Source organism: Desmodus rotundus, chromosome 11 (genome assembly GCF_022682495.2).
Source record: "Desmodus rotundus isolate HL8 chromosome 11, HLdesRot8A.1, whole genome shotgun sequence".
In the NCBI taxonomy this organism is placed as follows: domain Eukaryota; kingdom Metazoa; phylum Chordata; class Mammalia; order Chiroptera; family Phyllostomidae; genus Desmodus; species Desmodus rotundus.
In genome coordinates this window covers 63,837,004-63,857,856 of record NC_071397.1, presented here as the reverse complement: position 1 = coordinate 63,857,856, position 20,853 = coordinate 63,837,004, and the positions used below count along the sequence as shown (strand labels likewise).

Genomic DNA, 20,853 nt, shown 5'->3' with positions numbered 1-20,853 from the left:
TGTAGAGGGAAATTCACGTTTTCTCAGAGATGAGCCTACTATTGCCCCAAGCCACTTGCTCCAATTAAAAAAACAATTGGAGGCAATTGTTTTTTTAGAGTAGGAAGAGTAGGAAAGAGTAGGAAAATTTTAGGGGATGAGGAAATTGTTCCAGCCCTGGCTCATGTGGCTCAGTGGATTGAGCACCTGTCTGCAAACCGAAAGGTCTCAGGTTTGATTCCCAGTCAGGGCACATGCCTGGGTTGCGGGCCAGGTCCCTGGTTGGCGTGTGAGAGGCAACCGATCGATTTATCTCTCACACATTGATATTTGTTTCTCTCTCCTTCCCTTCCCCTCTCTCTAAAAGTAAATAAATAAAAATCTTTAAAAAAAAAAGAAAGAAATTGTTCCAGATTTCGATTGTGTTGGTATTTATACAACTGTATGTATTTGTCAAAACTCACAGAACTATAAAATAGAAAGGGTAAATTTTTCTGTACGTTAATTAAACCTTAATTTTTAAAATGGAAACAAAACCATAAGCATTTAGACAAATAACTGTGCATTTGGCTCAAATTGTTCAAAAGAAAGAGGAAGGGTGGGCGGGAGAGGAAGCAGTCTAGTGCTTACACGGCACTACAACATGGCCGCCATAGGACAGACTGGGTCTTCTTCCTCCCTGTCGTCCCAGCGCCTGCAAGGCCTGTGATAAATATCTATTCAACTGCCTACTGCTCTGAGTCACTATCTAAGCAAATGAGACAAGTCCACTCACTTTCCTACACACCAGCTCACCAGATATTTAAAGACCATTGCCTTCCTCATTCACCCGTTCTTCTCTGGACTGGACCTACCATCACCCATTCGTTGACTCTTTGTCTTCCGATGTGATTTTCCTACCTCTCCCCGCCCTACAACTCTCCTTGAGGAAATATCTGCTTTACCACGTCCTTTTTCACACTTGTCGCAGCTTTAAAAATGCTGCCCCTGAGGCGGTCTGGCCCTGGAGGAATAGAGTGGGCCATCGATTCTATAGATGATGTTCATAGACACCAACCCAAATCCTCTTCCTTCATAATCAGTCCTAAGTGCCGGGTAACAGATTGTGAAGGATTTCTTAAGAGTAGTCTTCTAAGAATGGAGCTCCCCAAAGTAGGGAGGATAGCGTCCAGGAGATCGGGTTGCAGAGTCATCCTCTTAAATGTCTTGACTAAAATGAGGTCACACCACCCTTATTTTGAGACGGCAGTAGTGCTGTTTATAAAACCCTTGGGTAGTAGTGAGTGTGTCACAGATCCTAATACTTCATTATGAGTCATGGGAAGTTTGAAATTCTTAAAACTAAAACTTGTACATGCCTTGAAAATCTAGATACATATTTTCCCTGGCTATGCCGAGGGAGATACACAAATACATAAATATAGAGAGAGCAGTGGTTCTCAGTCCAAGCCAATTTTGCCCTCCCAGAAGACACAGGGGAGTACGGGAAGACGCTTCTGACGGTCACAACATGGGGAGTGTGTGCACTGGCCACCAGTGGCTGGAAGCCAGGGATGCCACTAACTGCCCTACTGTGTGCAGGACGGCGCTGAACACGCAGACAGAGAGATCCAACCCAAGGCTGTAATTCCGAGGCTGGGAAACCTGATGCAGAAGTAATAAAAAACAATTTTAATGCCTAAATTACTCATTATTTAGAAGGTTTAAAGTTTTAAATATTTTGACATTTAGTATACACATATAACTAGAAAACATTAAGAAGTTTGTTCAAAGAATCATAGGTCTAAAAGGGCTCCCAGGAAGCTATCTCGTACATTAACTCTGACTCCAAGCAGATAAATGATCGAAATGAAGTTCAGACAGACAGATGGGTGTCTGAAGGCTGATGCTGACACTGGCAACTAAGGCGAAAAGCGAGACTCACACATGATCCCAGCATCCGCACAAAAGAGATTGTCTTATATTTTTAATTTTAACCCCAGCTTCTTCACATGTGTTTGTCTTTAGGTGACCTCTGAGATAAAACGGCATTTCAATCTGGGCTAGTCCTTCCTTCTGAATCAAGGGTAGCGATTCTGGCATGATAAAAATGTGCTAGGGAGGAGAGAGATCTCATTACAGATGATTGAGGTTGGGTATTTTGGTACACAGGGCTGTGTATTTGCATTAACTTCCTAGTGATACCACAAGTCGTTCAGAGTCTTTGTAGCCAATACGGCTACATTTGCTGAAGCAGGGAGACTAAAGCAACATATGTGAAGTTGTGATATAGGACAATCCACTTGAAAAGACTTTAATTATAGGGCCTATTTTGAGAGGATAACTGTGCTGTTTGTGAGGTATATTTTGGAATCCACTAACCTAGCTTCAAGACCAGTAATATCTTCCCAGAAGGGGTGTGGTGTGTGCTTGCGGACCTAAATGTTTTCCTACCAAAAGATTTGGTGCGATATCCTTTCGACTTTACTTCCCTTCATTTTTCTTTTTCTGATAATCTTTCTTCTTGCAAGAGTGGTATGAAAATGCATTCTGGAAAGCTGGAGAAGGAAAAAGATCTCATTTCAGATGGCCAAGCCCAGAGATTTAGGGACTTAAACATTATCAGTCTGCTGTTTTTAAGATGAATAGAATTTGGAGAATGTACCAAAGTTGAATAGTAAGCAAAGTCAAGTGTGACTATAAAAATACCATGGCGATGCTAAACATTTTAGTGTATCTGTAGAAAAACCACACATTTACAGCTATTTGATCCAGAATCCCTTTTGCAACCCCTGGGCAATTCCCATGGGTTGTTTCCATGTTCTTTCAGAAAGGTTGATAACCTCGAATGGGTGTCTGCTTTCACTTTTTTTCTTCAAGACTAGTACCCTTGACCTGCTCTGCTTCTGGTGGCCTCCCTCACTTCTCTGCTAATTCCCGAGGCCTTGGCCTTAAAGAGGGTCAGACTTGCTGCCCAGTCAGCACATCCTAGTCCTCATTTAAAAGTGAATGATAAAGGAGAAATTAGATCAGCAAAACTAAATTAGCTTCTCATTTACACTATGCGTGGTGGGGTGGGGCATGGGGGGGTGGACACAAGTGGAGAGGAGCACACATAAATAAGAACAAGCCATTTTGTAACCCAAAAGCCCAACCAGACGTAAGGGCACAGAAGCACTTTTGCATACATTCTGAGTTCATGGAGGCAACAAAATGAGAGCCAGAATGTTCCGTGAGGGGAAGTTGATAATCCCTGGAGAGGTGTTGGTGAGAATCCCAGAAGTGATCTGCAGCCCCCTGCAGCCCTCTGCATCGGAATCGCCCAGAGAGCTTGCGGAAAAGTGCAGGTCCCTGGGCCTTCTCTAGACAGACGGAAGCTGAATTCCTCTTTCAGGTGTGCGTCTTCATGTTGAAGGCTCTCATGCACACTAATTTGTGCCACTCGCTGCTCCAGCCTTCATTCTCAGCTTTGTCCAGTTCCATGTGAAGTGTGTGCAACAGCCTGCCCAGCCTCTAAGATTCCCTTCTACGAGCACTGCTGAAGAATGTAAACTGCAGGTGAGGCCATCGTGTTGTAAGTCAGACCTGTGTGTGCTGCTCCCTGCTCTGGTGTGCATGAGAGTATTCTGTTACCTGGTTCTGTTGATCCCTGAAGTAATTCCTTGCCTGTTCCAGGCTAGTTTTGGTACCATCCTAACCCGGATTCTTGGAAGCTACTTTGAGACTGCCATCCTACTTGTCAGCTCCAGTAGCCCATTTATCTACCCATCAGCTTTCACTCTACAGTTCACACTGCAGTGTGGCTTTTATCTGCAGCAACACCTATAAACCAAAATTTCCCACTTACGGAGGGGAAGTGTTTCCAGAATAAGTGGCTGCTGTGTGTGCTAGTACATGACTAGAGAGCTAACACTGTGGAATGGATCCCACCTGGGATCCGGGTGGTCCGATCGCCCCTGCCTCTGACTGGCAGGCTGCCTCTGTGAACGTGTATTATAATATCACTTGTATAGCTAGTTTAAGTTTATAAGGCAATGTGGCACATTCAGTCCTCCCAAACCACTTCTTGGGTGGTGGAACAGGTATTAGTCCCAGATAAATTCTGGAGCTCAGAGAACATAGCCTGTATCTAAGGCAGGGGGCGGCTGAGAGTGTGGGGCATTTATTCTCCTCTCAAAGGCTGGAGGCAGGGGTGGCATGGAGTGAGATGGGAAGTGGGGCAGAGATGGTTAATGTTGCAGTGCTGGGCCAGTCCTGCCCAGTGAGAGTTGTCCCCAGCACAGGACACAGTGACCCTGGTGCTCCTACTGAGAAACACTGCTCTGAGGTCGTGCGGCTGATGTCCATGCAGGAGAGGCAGACTCATAGCTGCGCTCTCTGAACCCAGGCCCTTTGTGGCCCTCTCCATGTTACAGGCATCCCAGAATTCATTTCCACTTTGTCAGGAGCTCTCAGGCGTTACAGTTGAACTCGGAACGGCTGTTGTGTGGGTTATGCCGTCGTCCGTGCTGCTCCTTGTGCCAGAACTCATCAGCACACTGCATGTGGAAAGAGCCTTTAAAACCTCAGTGGCCCGCTGACCGGCACCCTGTACCTGTCATTCCTCTGTCAGCACCCAGTGCAGGTGGAGAGAGAATGCCATCTTTGGAAAAGATCAAAGCCCGAGAGAATGCCCACCCACACCCTTTGATCCCGTCTTACAGGCTTAAAAACCATTCAGAGAGTGAATTAGGTGTCGGTTTCAGGAGGTTTTGATATGATATCTTTGGCCTCATACCTACCTGGTCGACTTCTACAGCCTACTGTTGGAGCTTTGTTTAAAGTTCGGTTTTGATGTCAGGCAGCAAAGAAGCCAAGACAGTGGCTACCTCAGTTTGAATGAGCACACATGAAATGTTTTAAAGTGGTAAAAATAAAAATGTATGGAATGAAAAGGCACACAGTGCAGCTGACCTGAATATAAATATAAATGTTGAGGTGATGATGAAAAGGGGAAGTGTGATATTACCGAATCTGGCTATTTATTTTTCTTTCCCGTTTTTTTTTTCTTTTCTCCCAGTTTCTTTCCCAACGTTTTATTTTGAAAAATTTCAAACTTGCTAGTTAAGAGAATGGTAAATTCAGCACTTCTATGTCCATTTCCTAGATTCACCAACTGTTTTAACTTTGCCACATTTGCTTTGTTTATGTCCTCTTCTAAGGTTATATATATATATACATATATATGATATATGGTATATATGTTATATATATAATAACATGTTGCAATTGTATCAATTTTTGCTGCACCATTTGAAAGTTGCAAACATCTTGACATTTTAACTCTAAATATTTTATCACGTGTCTCCTGAGAATAAGGATATTCTTGTACATAACAATACTATTATCATACCTAAGGCATTTAACAATAATTTCATAATATAATCTACTATCAAGTCCATATTCAGACTTTCTTCATTGTTCCCGGCTGGTTGTGGTATAGAATGTTCTGCACTCTGGGACTGTCTTGTTTCTTCATGGTGCTAATTTGCTCAGCTTTTCCTGAAAATTGTTATATCTGAAAGTTTGTTGTTAGATGCAGGTTAATGTCTTTTGACAAGAATACTTCATGGGTGGCATTGTATGCTTGATATTATGTCACTTCAGGAAGTGGATGATGTTAACTTATCCCACCATCTATGTGGGGGGACCCCCCAAAAAACCAGAATTATCTTCTGGAGAGCGGGCCCCTTGTGGTACAGACTTCCGCTGCCAGTGGGTATTCTAGGAACCCATCTGTATCCGTGCACTCTCTGGCGTAGTTGTGAGAGGCTGTGTTTGGCTTCAGTGGATTTTTTTGAAGACTCTTTCAGTGTGTTTGCCCATTTCATGATGAGTGATTTCCAAGCGCACCAGCCCACACCGTGCCAGTTTTTGACCAAAAGCAGCATGACCCCCATGCCCTGATGGTTATTACGTTAGAATAGTGTCTGATAGTTTTTACCTTTTGCATCTCTTCCTCACTTATGTACAGTGAATGATCTAGGCCTTCTTATTTGTTTTTAATAATGACTTTTTAGTTACATCTCCAGTGGTCAGCTAAATTTTGTTGTGATAATAGATTATGCCATTTTAGCAGAGCATTTACTATATACCAGGTACCACACGGGATCCTTACCTATAGAACTTCTTTTCACTTTCTTCCCACGCAACAACTCAGACCAGTGAGCAAAATACTTCCCCAAGGTCACACAGCTCCTGTGATGGAGCTAAGCTCAATCCAGATGTGTCAGGCTTAGAGCTAGGGTTTCTCTACTCTTCCAGGTTCCGTCTGATCCCCAGCCCTGGCTGTGTCTCCCACCTTACAGTTCCTGCCTTAGACAAATGCCTGCGTGACTGGGTAGGTCCATAAACAAGGCTAGTCAGGCGGGGGTGGTGTGCAACTGGAGAAACACAAGCCCCACGCACCTGAAAGGGGCAGGTGCTACTGGGTCCCCGACAGTATGGGCCCAGCACTGTCAGAAATCTCGAGCAGCGTGCTGACAATTCCAACTTCTCACTGTCGGGCAGCCTGCGCGCACTACTCTGCCCCTCATCAGCCGCATCGCCACGTTTCAGCGCCCGCACTGCTGCCGGATCAGCCGAGGCTTTGTTTGGAGATGGGATCCACGGCTTGTCCGTTTGCTTTTAACTTTCTCTTTTAAACAGAAATTAATATTCTTGAGATTTGATTTGATGAGTGTTTGATTTTTGAAGAGAGGGAAAGTTAGGTTTCATGGAGGTAGTTCTGAACTGGCATGTTATTATAAAACCTGGGACTTATTAATTAGAGGGTTAATAGCACAATAGCAGATAGTTCATCTGTAGCTTTGAAAGAAAATGAATATATCTCCCTCTGAATATCATCTGTAGGATTTTTCTCTTTCTGAATTGTTCTCTGATTTCATAAGAAGGGGACGGAATCTGTCTGTTTAACCCGTCTGACGCTCCTTGTTCTTTGTGTGTATTTAACTGTGTTAATGAGTCACAGAAGAGTCCGTAGCTTGTTCCCAGGAGAGGACCGGAAGCAGAAGGGACACAGATAAATTGCAGTGCTTCCCAGGATGGGCCTCAGTTGGCGCTGTGCTGGCTGAGGATAAAGACCTATTAGGTTCATTCTGATTGTCTTCGGCAGAATTGTTCATGAGTTTGGAGTGATGGAGAAGGACTGCCGCGAAGGCCTCTGCTCAGACTCCAGATGCAGACATTTCATCCTGCCCCCCATTTTAGAGGCTAACAACCTGAGGCGCAGAGAAGCTGACTTGGGCCTAGGTCAATCCCGATTAGCCCGGGCCTCCCTAACTGATTCTCCCTTTTCCTAAAGCTAAAGATTTTAGTCAAAAAGCACTAACTGTAATGCTTCACCCTGGCATGTCACTTACTGTCCACACTGTTTCTCATAATTAACACGATGGAAAGTGTGGTTTCTCACTTTCCTGCCCGTACAAAGGTTCTCACCCGGTAGTGAACCTGCCACCTGGGGAACGTTTGCAAACCACGCAAGTCCCGTCCTTCCTGCCCACTTCACCTCCCACCTCACCGTGAGAAGAGCGGACCGGCCTCCCTGTCCCTGCACTGTGACCCCGCTGCCATCACCTCTTACTTCCTCAGAGCTTTCGTGTTACCTTTTTCAAACACAGGATTCCCTTTGTTCTTCCTTGGCAAATCCAGGGACCAATTCATATTTTTTAACAGTTGGCTGTTTTATTATGGAATTTCAAATTTACGGACAGTGAACAGTACAGCACAACGGCCCCCCATGTGCCCCTCCCCCGGCTGCAGCAGTCGCTGCCATTCGGCCACCTCCTGTCATCTGTGCCTGCGTTCTTTTCTGACTGGTTCACATTTGTTTCATAGGTGAGAGGAGAGCAGAGTTTGTGAACTAAAAGTCGGTTACCTGTCCTTCCAGGTTCTTCCCAGCACCTTACTACATTCAGTCCTCACTGCACCCCTATGCATTGTTACCCACATTTTGTGACTTTGGGAACTGAACCTCCAAGAAATTACACACCTGCCTAAGTGTCCAGCTCATAAGCACTCCAGCAGGGATTCACACCCAGAGTTGTTTAAAAGCCATGCTTTACCCCCTAAGCTGCACTTTAGAAAAGTAAGTGCCATGAAAAATGTGTAGTTAAAACTTTTTACAATATGGATAGATAGATAGATAGCCACGTGATAAAGCAAATATGGTACAATGTTAATGTTAGAAGTTAAGTGGTAGTATATTGATGCTCAGTGTAAAATTATTAAAACTTTTTCTTGATGTTTTTCACCATAAAATGATGGGGGGAGGGGAATCCCAGGAGAAGCAGACTTTATTTTAACCATCGTGCAGTGGACAAAACACACAAGCTATTTTCAGATACCTATTCCATTGGTATCTGCTCCAAAGAGATAGATTTGAGACTTGGTTGAATTTTAATCTTAAAAATAGCAAGCCAGGGATAGAAATTGCGTGATGTACCAAATCAATATTAACCAGTGAGGTCTTAGAGAACTCAGAAAACCAGTTGCAAAAGCAGAGCCTCTCCCAGGGTGGCCCCTCAACTGTGGAGAGCTCAGGAAGCCTCCTCGTTCTTGCTACTCATGAAAGACCAGAACTAGATATGATAGTGGACAGTTCTCTTTTCCAGTCCCAGCCACTCAGGAGGGATTCCATCATTTACCCAGCGGACATTTTGCATACATGCAGCCTATATGTTGAAGCTGTTTCTTTGTGTGCAAGGGCATAGTCATTTTTTTTATTATTCTTGTTTATTCTATTATAGTTGTCCCAAATTTTCACCCTTTGCCTTCCTCTGTGCCGCCCAATCCCCACTCCTTCAGGCCATCCCCACACCGTTGTCCATGTCCATGGGTCATTCATACATGTTCTTTGACTGCTCCCTTCCCCTTCTTTTAAACACTCCATCATAAGCACAGACCACCCACACTACCCCGTCACTTAATGCAGACTCTGCTCTGAGGTGGAGCTGACCTGGTCAGGAAGAGTTGAGCAGCCTGCTGTGTTGGGAGTACTGGTTGGAGGCAAAGATACCCTGTCCAGGAGGATTCCTTGGGGCATTTTGTTGCTGATGGTACAAGGAGACCCTGGGTGGGCAGCCAACAAGCCCCTCTGCCGCTCCTGTAGAAAGCCCTGTGCATCCCAGTAGCCCAAGCTCAGCTGCTATTGGTATTACCCAGCCTGCCCTTCCGTGCTTGAGGCCCAGTGCTCCTGGCTCAAGGAAAGCCATACCCTCCTAGCTTTAGCTTTCTGTGGAGGAGGAAGCCGCTTAGGCATACAAAAGCTACCTCTCCAGAATCTTCCAGGGTCCCCACATCTGCAAAACTAGGGCCATACCAGGAAATCAAGAAGTTTCCAGTAACAATCAATCCCACTGATTTCTAAAACTCTGATTGAATCTTGGGGCCTATGTCACTCACTGGCATCCATACCATTATGCTGTTCTCCTTTCCCTGTACCCGGCACAGAATGGAAAGTGTCAAGAGGTACCTGTCTCTTGAGTTAATTACTCGAGAGGCAGCTTCCTTCATCCTGAAGTGTCCAGGTAGTACAGGCTAGAAGAGCAGGCTTTGGACATGAATCCCAACTTCACCATTACAGACTGTGACACTTGGGGAAATTTGCTTAATTTCTGTAAGGCCAGCTCATACAATTATTATAAGGTTTGAATTCAGATAAAGTATGTAAAGTAACCATCATAGTCTTGGGCCCATAGCAAGTGCCACTGACTCTGGTTTCCCCTTTCTGTCGTATGTATGATATGTTGTAGGTGTGAAATGAGGGCTTACATCCCTGCCTGTAGCTTGTGGTGTGAACCCATCTTGTCTCTTGGCATCTGTACACCAGTTTCATCATCTAAAAATGGACTGCCTGTTATCCAAGAAGCTGTGATTTAAAAAAAAACATTATACTATCTGATTACTCCTTCGGGTGCTTCCTGAGGAAGGTCCTAAGCATGGGGCAGCCCGGAAAGGGTGAGGCTGGGAGCAGACTGGAGACTGTGGGATTGGTGAGATTAAGGTAGGGAGGGCCCAGGAGAAATGATCAAAACCAGACCAGAATCAAAAGGTTGGTATTTCTAAAAACAAAGATTGCCGCTTGGGAATTTAGCCAGGGTGGGCCCCAAGGGAGACTGCGTTGCACCACACTAAGGGGTGTGGGTGCCTGTGCTTCCAGTCAGTTCCCCACAGGAAACCTAATTGCAGCCTGGGCCCCATGTGCCTCCCCGCCTGGGGGAGGCTCCTAGCTGCTTATACCGAAGAGTAGACCACTGTAGCATTACTGCCCACGCCTGCTGCTGCTGCTGCTCCTTCCCCAAGAATGATTTCCGTTATTATGTCATTGGTCTAGAGACCAGGAAAGATTGTTTGCTCAGTTTTGCATAACAAACATTAAAACTCTTGTTGGATTTGCAGTTTAGCTTTGTTTGTGGACCTTCCGTCCTCGCCTGCTGCACTTGGGAAGCATTTCCTTTCTTCTCCTCAGCTGCCAGGGGCCCAGGAGTTGGGCTTCCTTAAATGCAAGCAGATGGAAGCAAGCAGGAGTGTGGAGGCAATTAGAGTATTTCTCTCTTCAAGCAGTGCGGGTTTGCTCCTTTTGGGTATGTGGCTGTTCTTGCTCATTTGATTTTCCATTTAGGTTTTGTCAGGCTGTCAGCTTGTCTTCTCAGGGTGTATTTTGCTGCTGGTTGCAGGTGTGTGCAAAACGGGGCAAACCAAGTTGGTTGATTATTGTTTGGAATCAAAGTTTTCACACGTAGTCATTGATGACGATGGCACTCATATTTGTAAACTGTTCTGCAGCATAAAGGGTGCTTTCACGTACATCACTGTCTCATTTGGTCTGAGCGGAGGCTCAAAAAAAAAAAAAAAAAGAAGGCTGTTCTTACTCTGCTAGAGTCTGAGTTTTTCCTTGTCTTCAAATCATCCCTAGTCAAACCACAAAGGAGGGGTAATAGAATGAAAACTGCAGCCTTCTGCTGTGTTCCTTTTTCCTTTCTTGTTTCAGCCAAGCAGTTCAGTATTTTCCAAGCCCTTTATGAGCACACTGCAGGGTTCTCTGGTGATATTTAAATAATTGTAGGAGACAATAAGGTTTCCGATCTAGTCAGGGACACGAGACCTCCAACTCTGAGTTGAAGTAACAGCGCCGATCAGGCAGAAGGCACTTAGTAACTAGGTGTTGAATGAGTGGGTGAGTAAATGAATGGATGATGTAAACCCCTGAAGTCCTGAAACACAAGGAGAAGAACTAGGAAGGGATTGAAAGGTGCCCAGTGCGCAGTGGGAACAGGCACAGAGGGTGCAGCACCCTCGAGGGTCAGGGTGCCTGGATGCTGGGAGGCGAGAGGAACAGGTGCCGTTGTGGATTGTCTGAGTCAGTGGTTTGCCATTCATTAGTGCAGCTAAATGCGAGCTGAAGATATTAAAGGAAACCAAATCGATATAGGCTGAGAAGAATGCGCAAGTAAAATATTCTTTCTCTTACCAATGGGATAAGCAGAAACAGGGAGGGAAGGGGTAAGACAGACAAACTGAAAGGGATAGATTGCTCATAAAACTGTTGCTGGGAAAAGTACCAGCAACTTCACCCCACCTTAAAAGTCTGTCTCCTGGATTTGAGACCTAACTATGTATATTGTAGCCCTGTACTAGGAGCTAGGAGAAGGCAATGGGGAGAACCAAAGAGATGCAGAGCTTGGCCCAACCCTTACGAGACCCTGCCATACACAGGAAACACTGAAATAACATGATTGCCTCACCCTCGCATGATCAATGCCAGGGGAAAGCCGAGGAATTGAGAGACAGGGAGACCAATGTGAGCCTGGGGAACTGAGAGGAAGGCTTCTGTTGGGTAAGACTGGCTGGGGGCCGGGCACATGGGTAACATGTGGGAAGTGTGTGCACATTTATGTGGAGATACATTCCATGCTGGGTGTAGATTGTGTTGGGGCAATCTCCCACCAGTGGGAAACCAGTGGGAGGTCTGTGGGCCCTGGTGTGGAAGGCTTGGAAGCCCATCAGGAGAGCTGAAGAAAGTTGCCAAGCAGGGGAGCAACTTTACGAAAGTGGTAAATGTAATTTTTTTGTTCAAGCCCAGAATTCTCGTTAATTTCCTGCTACCTCAGATGCTGGACTGGGGGCTCTGCACTGTCCCTTTGCAGATGGTGCAAGAACAAGCTAACAGAAGTCAGTGTCTCCTCGGGGTGGGCACTGAGCACTTTCAGTGTCTCCTGGGGGCGCTGATGGACTCCAGGCCAAGTATTAGCACTCCAGTGGTTAAACAGGAGTGAGGAAAGAAGAACCTCTGGTATGACTGTCTGGAGGACACTGTTTTTATTGGTTGTCTTGGCTGCTGTGAAACTGTACTTACTGTGTGAGTGTTCTACAGAGCTCCAGAAATTCATGCTGTATGAACTGTAGGTGTTTTCATCTTGATGGATTCTTGAAAATAACACCCACATCGATGCGCGCCCCTAGTGTAGAGTGCTCCGGAAAAGCAGAAAAGCATAAAGGACAAAACAAAAGTCGCGGGCTAGACCCTCGGTCAGAGATTATCATATGTTAGTATTTTGCTCAAAGTCCTTTCCCAAAGTGAATTTGGAAGATTTAAAAATGATTTCAAATTGCATTCAATATTCGGTATCTTATTTTTTTAACTGGGCAGTCAGTATGCCATAAATATTTTTCAGTGTCAATATATTTGCTTTACAATATGATCTTAACACTACATCCTATTTCACTATAGGAATTCACTATAATTTATTTAACCCATCTAATAGCAAACCATTCTCCTATTTTTGCTCATTTTTGTTGTTTCCAGTGAATTAGGTTTTAAACATCTTTAAAACCTCTCAGTAGAGTGTTTTCAGATAACCTTGTTTCCATCGAGCGAACTGCCCAGTCGATCCCAATGAGCATAGGAGGTTCTTCATGAAGTTTTGTTCTTATTGTCACTTCATCAAAGTGATAATTAATCAACCCTGAGTTGAAAAGAACTGTATGTGTGATGGTATCCTTCCCTAAGACGGTTAAAGACAGGAAGACCAAGTCCCAGGCTGATGGATGTATTTGAATGTAGAATAAGAATTTAAGGGTCTCAGTTGTAGCTGGTAGTCCATAGAATTTAAATATTATCCCGAGCTTGATTGTTAGGAAATTCCAACAACTAAAAACTTAAGTAACATTCAATATTATCTTCATGTAGATGAAGAAGCAAACATTCAGAAAATTGTTAACCCTCTCTCTCCACATACCTTTTGACAATGTCCCCCTTCAAGACACCGGCCTCCTTCCCAATGTGGGATGCCATTTGCAGGGCTGGTTCCTGCTGACTTTATTAAAAGCTGAGTAGAAGAGAAGGTGTCAACCTTATTTTTCCTTTGAAGCAGAGTTTGATTTGCAGAGGCCTGGAACTTCCTGCCTGTTTCATTTCCAGTGAAATGGGTGATTCACCACAGTTCAAGGTAACCCCATCTACAGTATCTCCGTTTTTTTTTTTTTTCAAGTGGAATTTTTCTGTGGGAGCCATAAGATAGAGAGGAATCCTCTAAGTTTTTCATAAAATTATGCCCCTTGCCTGTCCAAGTTTTTGTAATATCATTAGGTTACTTGTTATACCTAATTAATTTTTATCGACATGGGTTGAAGAGGAAGGATGAAGGTCAAGAAAAATAAGTACAGTGTTCTATTTTTTTTAAGTTACTTTGTCTAACTGTTGCTGATGCATAGGAACACAGTTTTTCATATGTCATGTATCTGTATTGCTCTTAGGTTTTCTGTATAACCAATCACATATATAAATAATTGTTGTGGTTCTTCCTTTCCAATCTTTTATCTTTTATGTATTTATTTTTCTTGTCCTACCACTCTGGTTAGGACCTGCAGCAGAGAGCTAAAAAGATGTAGAAAGAGCATACCTTCTTAGCTTGTTCCTGATTTAAAGGGAAGGCTACTAACATTTCACCATTGAGTATGATGCCTACCTACTATTGGGTTTTAGTAAATACTTTTCATTAGGTTAAAAAGTCTCCTTCTGATCCAAGTTTGCTATGAGTTTTTGTTTTTTAAATTACACATAAGAGTTGAATTTTATGTAATGCTTTTCTGGGCCTGTTAATAAGATCATGGGGTTCTTTTTCTTTTAATCTGAGAGTGAGATAATTACTATCATCAGTTTTCTAAAGTTAAACCATTCTTTGCATTATCGGTAAAAATCCAAATTAGCCAAAATGTGTTTTATGAACTGTTGCATTCAGTTTGCTGATTTTTTTTAGGATTTTTATTTTAATGTTTATATTTATATCCAAGATTGGCTTATAATTTTCTGTTCTTCCTAATCTCCTTGTCTGATTTTAGTGCTAAGGTTATATTAGTGCTTTCCCATTTTTTATCTCTGAAACTTGCCTTTTTCTCCTCTAAAACCATTTGATTTAGATGTTTATTGGTTTTGTTTTCTTTAATGGAGGGATGAGTAGTTAGATGAATCAGTTTCTTCAATGGTTATAAGAATATTCAGTTTTCTCTCATTTCAGTAATAAATGGTATTTTTCTATGAGTTTTATTTCATTAAAATTTTCAAACATGGCGCATAATTGTTGATAGTATGCTCTCATTTTTCAATCTCTGCTAAAAATGTAGTTATCTTCTCTCTTCATTCCTACTGTTATTATGAGTAACTTCTTTGTATTTTACTTGATCAATTTTAGATGGTTGTCTATTTCATTAATCTTTTGAAATAAACAGCTTTTTCTGTGTCAATCTTCTCCAGTGAATGTTTGTTTTCTGATTTCTATGAATTACTCCTCTTTGTTACTGTTTTCTTCTAATTTCATTGGATTTACTTTTGTTCACTTTCTCACTTCTTGAGTTGGATACTCGTTTTTTTTCTGTCTAGGATAAGGCTTAAGTTACTCTAAGCACAACTTAAGCAGCATCCAACAAGTTCTAATATAGGGTATTTTTATTGTCACTCAGTTCTAAGAATGTTGTACTTACAATTACTTCTTCTTTGAATCATTAGTTATTAGCAGTGTGATTTTAAATTCCCAAATGAGTTTTTAAGTAACCATTTTGCTTTGGAGCCTAACTTAAAAAAAATCTATTGTTGCAGAGCAAGTTGTTTGTGTGATACCACTATCACAAAATTCATTGACAATCGGTTCACGGCATAATATGTGTTCAGTTTTTTAAAATATTCCATGAAGTTTTTTAAAATGTATACTTTCTAATAGGGGCTGGGGAGAAAGAGTCCTAAATATACCCATTAGATTAAACCTCTTGACTATATTATCCAAATCCTTCATATACATATCAATTTACTCACTGTGTTTGTCCTTTGTTCTTATAATTCTGATGATTTGCTTTACATCTGGTTAGATCTACTTCCCAGGAAGACTATGGAAAAACTTTTCACTGGCAGAATATTGATTCCTTCTTTTGGCTTCTCAGCAACCAGGAATCCAATTTCTCAGGAGCCCTCGCCTCAAAGCATACATCCTCAGATTACCTTGCTAGCTTCAACATGGGGCGGGGCGGGGGGGGGGGGGATGTATCATAAAATCTTAGAGCTACGGTACTTGAAGGAGCCTTAAAGTCCATCTAGTCCAACCAGCATCTATTTACCTAAATTCTGCCAGAGCAGCTCTAGTGTCAAGATAGTCTCTACCATCTTTGGGAAGTTCTTATTATTACGAGAATTTATATGAGTCATACAAAAATATTCTTCTAGCTCTAGCTGGTATGGCTCAGTTGGTTGAGTGCCAGCCTACAAATTAAAGGGTTGCTGGTTTGACTCCCGGTCAGGGCACATGCCAGGGTCGCAGGCCAGGTCCCCAGTTGGAGCTGTGCAAGAGGCAACCGATCAGTGCTTCTCTCGCACATCTATGCTTCTCTCCCTTTATTTCTCTCTCCCTTCCCCTCTGTCTAAAAATAAAATAAAATAAAATCTTTTTTTTTAAAAAGAAATATTCTTCCATATAGTGCCCATCAGTTTTTTTTTTAAAGATTGATGAAAATGTCTTCTTCTCTGGGAAAAACAGTTTTCAGTTTTTGTATTAGTATTTCCCCACATAATTCCAGGTATTCTTAACATCTTGATTACTGTTTTCTGAACAAGTTCTAGATTTTATAGAGAGATTTTCCAATCACACTCACGCATAAATGTGTGTATGATGTAAATGTTTTAAGGAAAGTTTTTTGGGATAATTATTAAGGAAACACCTCGGGAAAATATCTTACATTGGGACTAAAACCCACTGACCCCATCATACAATGATCTCTCTCTCGAGGGAAGTGGTTAAGAATGAGAGACCATGAGTCTCGCCTGACATTCCCAGTCGCCTGCACCAGGGTCCCTGTGATCACTTCCTGAGGTCAGCGGCACGCTGCAGGAGGGAGGAGAACAACGCATAGCAACAATTTTCTGTCTTTTAAAGAAATCCAACTTTGCTTAGAAATTATGAGAGTTTGCTCTCTATGTTTCTTTTTCTTCTTTTTTTACTGTTGTTCAAGTACAATTGTCTCCATTTTCCCCCCACCACTCTCTCCTGCCCCATCCACCCCCACCTCCCTCAGTCCTACCCTCTTTGGCTTTGTCCATGGGCCCTTTATACAGAGAATAGGGAGAAACTTGCCCTTTATTTGCTGACATGAAGTGTTAGTTGTGAAAGTTCCAGAGTCCATAATTTATACACTGAGGAGTAGTAGTATTGTGCTTGTAGGGAGTTGGCTCTCTGGCATAGGCCCTTCACCCCCTTAGCCTCAAAATCCTTTCCAACCGTCAAGAAAGCAAACCCCAGCTTGGGCTCCAGAACTGTTGAGACACTTGAGGAGTCGTACCCTCAGACACACAGTGCAGGTGATATCTTAATATCGCTTTGCATTGTTATTTAGTAAGGAATAGAGGGGACAGCCCTTTGAATTGGTCTCTGTCTCTTGGTGCCTAAAATCTTATTATCATTGCAATTTAAAATCTCAAAATTCAGACTTGCTAAGTATGGGTAAATGCAGCCTCTGCTTTGGCAGCTTCTTAACTGCGATCTATTAACCTCCTTAGCTCAGCCTAACTTAGGGAGGGCCTCCATGATAACCAGCAAAGCCTCTCCCCTTGGTTAAACCGAGCTAGGTTTGTAAAGTAAATTTACCCAACACATTTATATCAGAAGCACTCATGTTTCTAATCGCTTCTGGAGCCCCAACTTAAGTAAGGCTAGACCTGATGCTATACCTCATTAAATACCGCATTAGGTCACACTGGCTTTTAAGCAGCCAAGTCAAACAATTGACTTAAATTGAAATTACTTTCAGCTAACACCTCCCCAAACCTTTTTCACACGTGCTGCTGCTAAACCACATGTCCCCATCCTGCACTTAATGCAACAGCGTTTCGTTCTGGTCCTCACATTTCCCTTCACTACTGTTATCATCTCAGTTCTGGCCTGTTATTCTACCAGGGGTGCCCAACTCTTTGGCATCCCTGGGCCACACTGGAAGAAGAAGAGTTGCCTTGGGCCACACATTAAATGCACTGCAACATGTAATCACAAAAAACTCAATGTTTTAAGTAAATTCACGATTTTGTGTTGGGCCACATTCATAGCCATCCTGGGCCGCATGCAGGCCGCGGGTCGCACACCCCTCTAGCCTATCATGATATTTTTGTGTCTCGAGATTGTCACCTACAACATTTCATATCCCTCCAAAAATTTTTTGCATCTGACATTTTATCAAGCACATTTTTCATATCTTTATCTAAGATGTTGCAGAACTCAGAGCCCTGTTTCATGTCCCTAGAGATCAGCTACTAGGAGGACTTGGACTCACTGATCAGACCCATTTAAGTATTGTTATTCATTTCATCACCTTAGTATCCAGCCAACATTTTCCTATCTTACTCCCAGGGATTTGGAGAGGCCTTTTGGGGTGTGTCTTACTGAAGTTCATAAAGAACCACATTTCTCTAATCCCTGTCATAACAGGAAGTGGGCTAACTCTCCCCATCGGAAAGCATCCTATAGGGGGAGTGAGAGCAAATGCTGAAACATTGTAGTAGGATTGCCCACATTTGGATTTTTTCCTCCTCTAGCACTCCTTGGCACTTTTCCATGTGATTAACTTTTTCATAAATTAATGTTGAAACCAATTAATATTGAGATTACAAGTCCAGAAATGGGACTGAATTTCACCCAAAGTAATGTTTACACGTGTTTTGTGGCCATTCAATTTAACAATTTCCCTCACTTATGCTAAACTAGAAAATACTAGAATGTGTCAACTAGAATGTTAGAGATAAACTCCATCCCCCAGCCCAGGCCAGTAGTCAACACCTTGTCTGCCCCTCCATCCCACCCTCGCCATCTCCTCCCTAAATCAGATTCATTAGCGCTGGCTCAGACTGCTTCCTGGTGAGGGTCCCTCTTTCAGACACTCCTTTGGCTGAGCCACCCTTCCTAGAGGTATCGATACCAGACCAAGTCCCTCCTGCTCAAAACTCTTCAGGGACTCCCCGCCACACTCCAAACTGAGTCCAATCCCAACGATCTGCTCAGAGCAGCCACCTACCCATTCCTCCGACCCAACACCATTCTTCCCTGAATGTCCCCCAGGCCCTCCTGATGTCCATCTTCGTCCCAAATGTTCCTGAGGACAGGAATATTCCAACATGTTTCTAGATTTAGAAGTCGTGTTCCCCTCTCAAGCGAGAAACTAAATGCTTTTTTTCAATAAAGCCTTAACTGATCCCTCCATTGGAAGTTATTGCTTCTTCCACTAAGCTCCTGTTAGCACTGTGTAACTTCCAAGTGACAGTTGTCTTGTGTAGAATTATTTGTGTACTTGTTTTTATCAAAGGCTCTTCTGGTGCCGAGACAAGAGCTTATTCACCTTATTAGCTCACCAAGGGCCAGGCACTTGCTAGGCAGGCAGGTGGATAGATGCCTGGCCGGCAGTGAGACTCAAGAGAGGATAAATAACTTGTCAAAATCATGAAGTTTCAACTAATAGAATTAATAATAGAGTCACTTTCAAAATTCAATAATAAGGTATTTCTCAAGCACTGCTCCATATTCTGTTCCATGGTTTTGCTTTGATCCTTATGTGGAAGTATTAGTAAAAAATATCCAGTTCTTAAAATTAGAACAAAAAGTCTCATATTTGATTGTTTGCTATGTTGAAAATGTATTACCCTTACTTTTGCATGCTTATGAATTTAAATGTGGGAAAGGTGTGTGACGGGTTTTTTCCTACCCCCAGTCTTCAAACTTCAGAAGTCATTGGAAAGGAAACACTGCCACTTGGGAACATGTGTCCCACACAATTTAAAACATCTGCAAATACATTGGAAACACTGGTCTTCAAATCCTAAAAATCCCAGTTGTTTGTTTTTTGGTTCTACTTATTTTCAGTGAGGGGTAGGCTAGGGATCTGATGTCAAAAATAGAAATTAAGCCCCAGGATGAAATGGTTACCCCACCTAGAGATTAGTGGTTCTGGCTTTCTCAGGCTACAGTTTAACAAGAGCATGATGTTGTCAACCTGAGCTAGGGCTGATTTATCTTATTTGAATCTGAAAGGGAGCCCACATCCTTCCTGTTGCCACACAAAGATGCTGAAAAGAAGTCACAGAGAAAACCGGGAGGTTAATATGTGTTGTTTCCCAGCCGTCCTCCCCGTGTGCGCCTCAACCAGTGCAATGATTGGGAATGAGGTCGAACAGGAGAACAGAGGAATAAAAGTATAGAATGCTCAGGAAAAGCCATCTAAAACCTATTCTTTTTAATCCGCTTCTAGTGGTTTTCAAATGCGGTTCTGCAGATAGTGAAAGGGGGACAGAAATGCAGGGTCACTTTTTCCTCTTTCAAGTCAAATTGCTGTCTTGCACAGTAGACCCACAGAGCCTTGCTCTCATTCATGGGTCGACCAACTCCTTCACCACCAATTTCAAAAGCGAAGGAGGCCAGTCTGTCCTTTTCATTCTTCTGTGATGTTAGAGCCCACTTCTTTCTTTTTAAAAAAAAGTTTCCCCAAAGTATGGAATGGCTGAAGCACAAGTCATTTGTTTTGGCAATTCAGTATGGATTTCCAACTTGCCTTCAATGTTAGTTAAAAAAAAAATGACATGAATTATTATATCGGCACGACATGGACAGACTGGCTGTAAAAGAAAAAACTGAAGGACGAACACAAAGAAAGGAAAGGAGGGAAGAAGAAAGCAAGAGAAGGGAGGAGCCTTTCTGTTCTTACCAGACATTTCTTGGGTTACCTCTAGTACCGGCAAGGCTTATCAGTATGAGTGGTAGGGTCATGTTCCGGAAAGTCACAGCTGAAGAATCCAGAGCCAGTTGACAAAAGCAAGGACTGCTTCAAAATGAGTGAGTATATTAGCAGCAGTTGAACACACTGTCACTACACTGTCAGAAGTTAGAGATGTCAGATTTAAATTAGATGTAACAGGGAAATTCTCCAGGAAAGGGAGATATAAAATGTGATTCATTCCAGGGGAGATCATGCAGGTCTGGCGGTCTTATAATAAGCAAGATTACCGTCCTACAGTATAGGCTACAGCATTATCCCTGTACGTTCTTAATTCCAAATCCGTCTCTGCCCATAGATTCTGAGCATACATTTATTTAAGATGTTTATGAGGTCATGAATGCTTTTTATCTCGTATTGTACTGAAACTTTACCCTATTAATTATAATTGAGCTTTCTATTGACATTTTTACCCTCTAAGGAAAAACTTTAAAATCATATTAAAAATGTATAATACAATTTGCCTGGGAAATACAGAATAACTTCCAGCAGATAATTAGATGCTTTGAAAATAAATAGAAACAGGGTGGAACCTGAACTAAAAGAATAACTGGTTCTTTCCCC

General features: G+C 42.7%; 1 protein-coding gene across 8 annotated transcripts in view; it reads left to right on the top strand.

Moving 5' to 3' along the window:
- The window catches only part of FYN (FYN proto-oncogene, Src family tyrosine kinase), a 201,274-nt gene that overhangs the window by 91,633 nt on the left and 88,788 nt on the right, over nt 1-20,853 (top strand). Inside the window, exon 1 of one of the 8 annotated variants that reach the window (XM_071219712.1) lies at nt 3,497-3,516. The exons of 5 other annotated variants lie outside the window; for them this stretch is intronic. The gene's annotated coding sequence lies outside the window, so the exon portion shown is untranslated. Of the gene's footprint in view, nt 1-3,496; nt 3,517-10,560; nt 10,581-11,720; nt 11,834-20,853 lie in introns of those variants that run through there. 2 more of the 8 variants (XM_053913817.1, XM_053913816.2) reach the window with 2 other exon arrangements.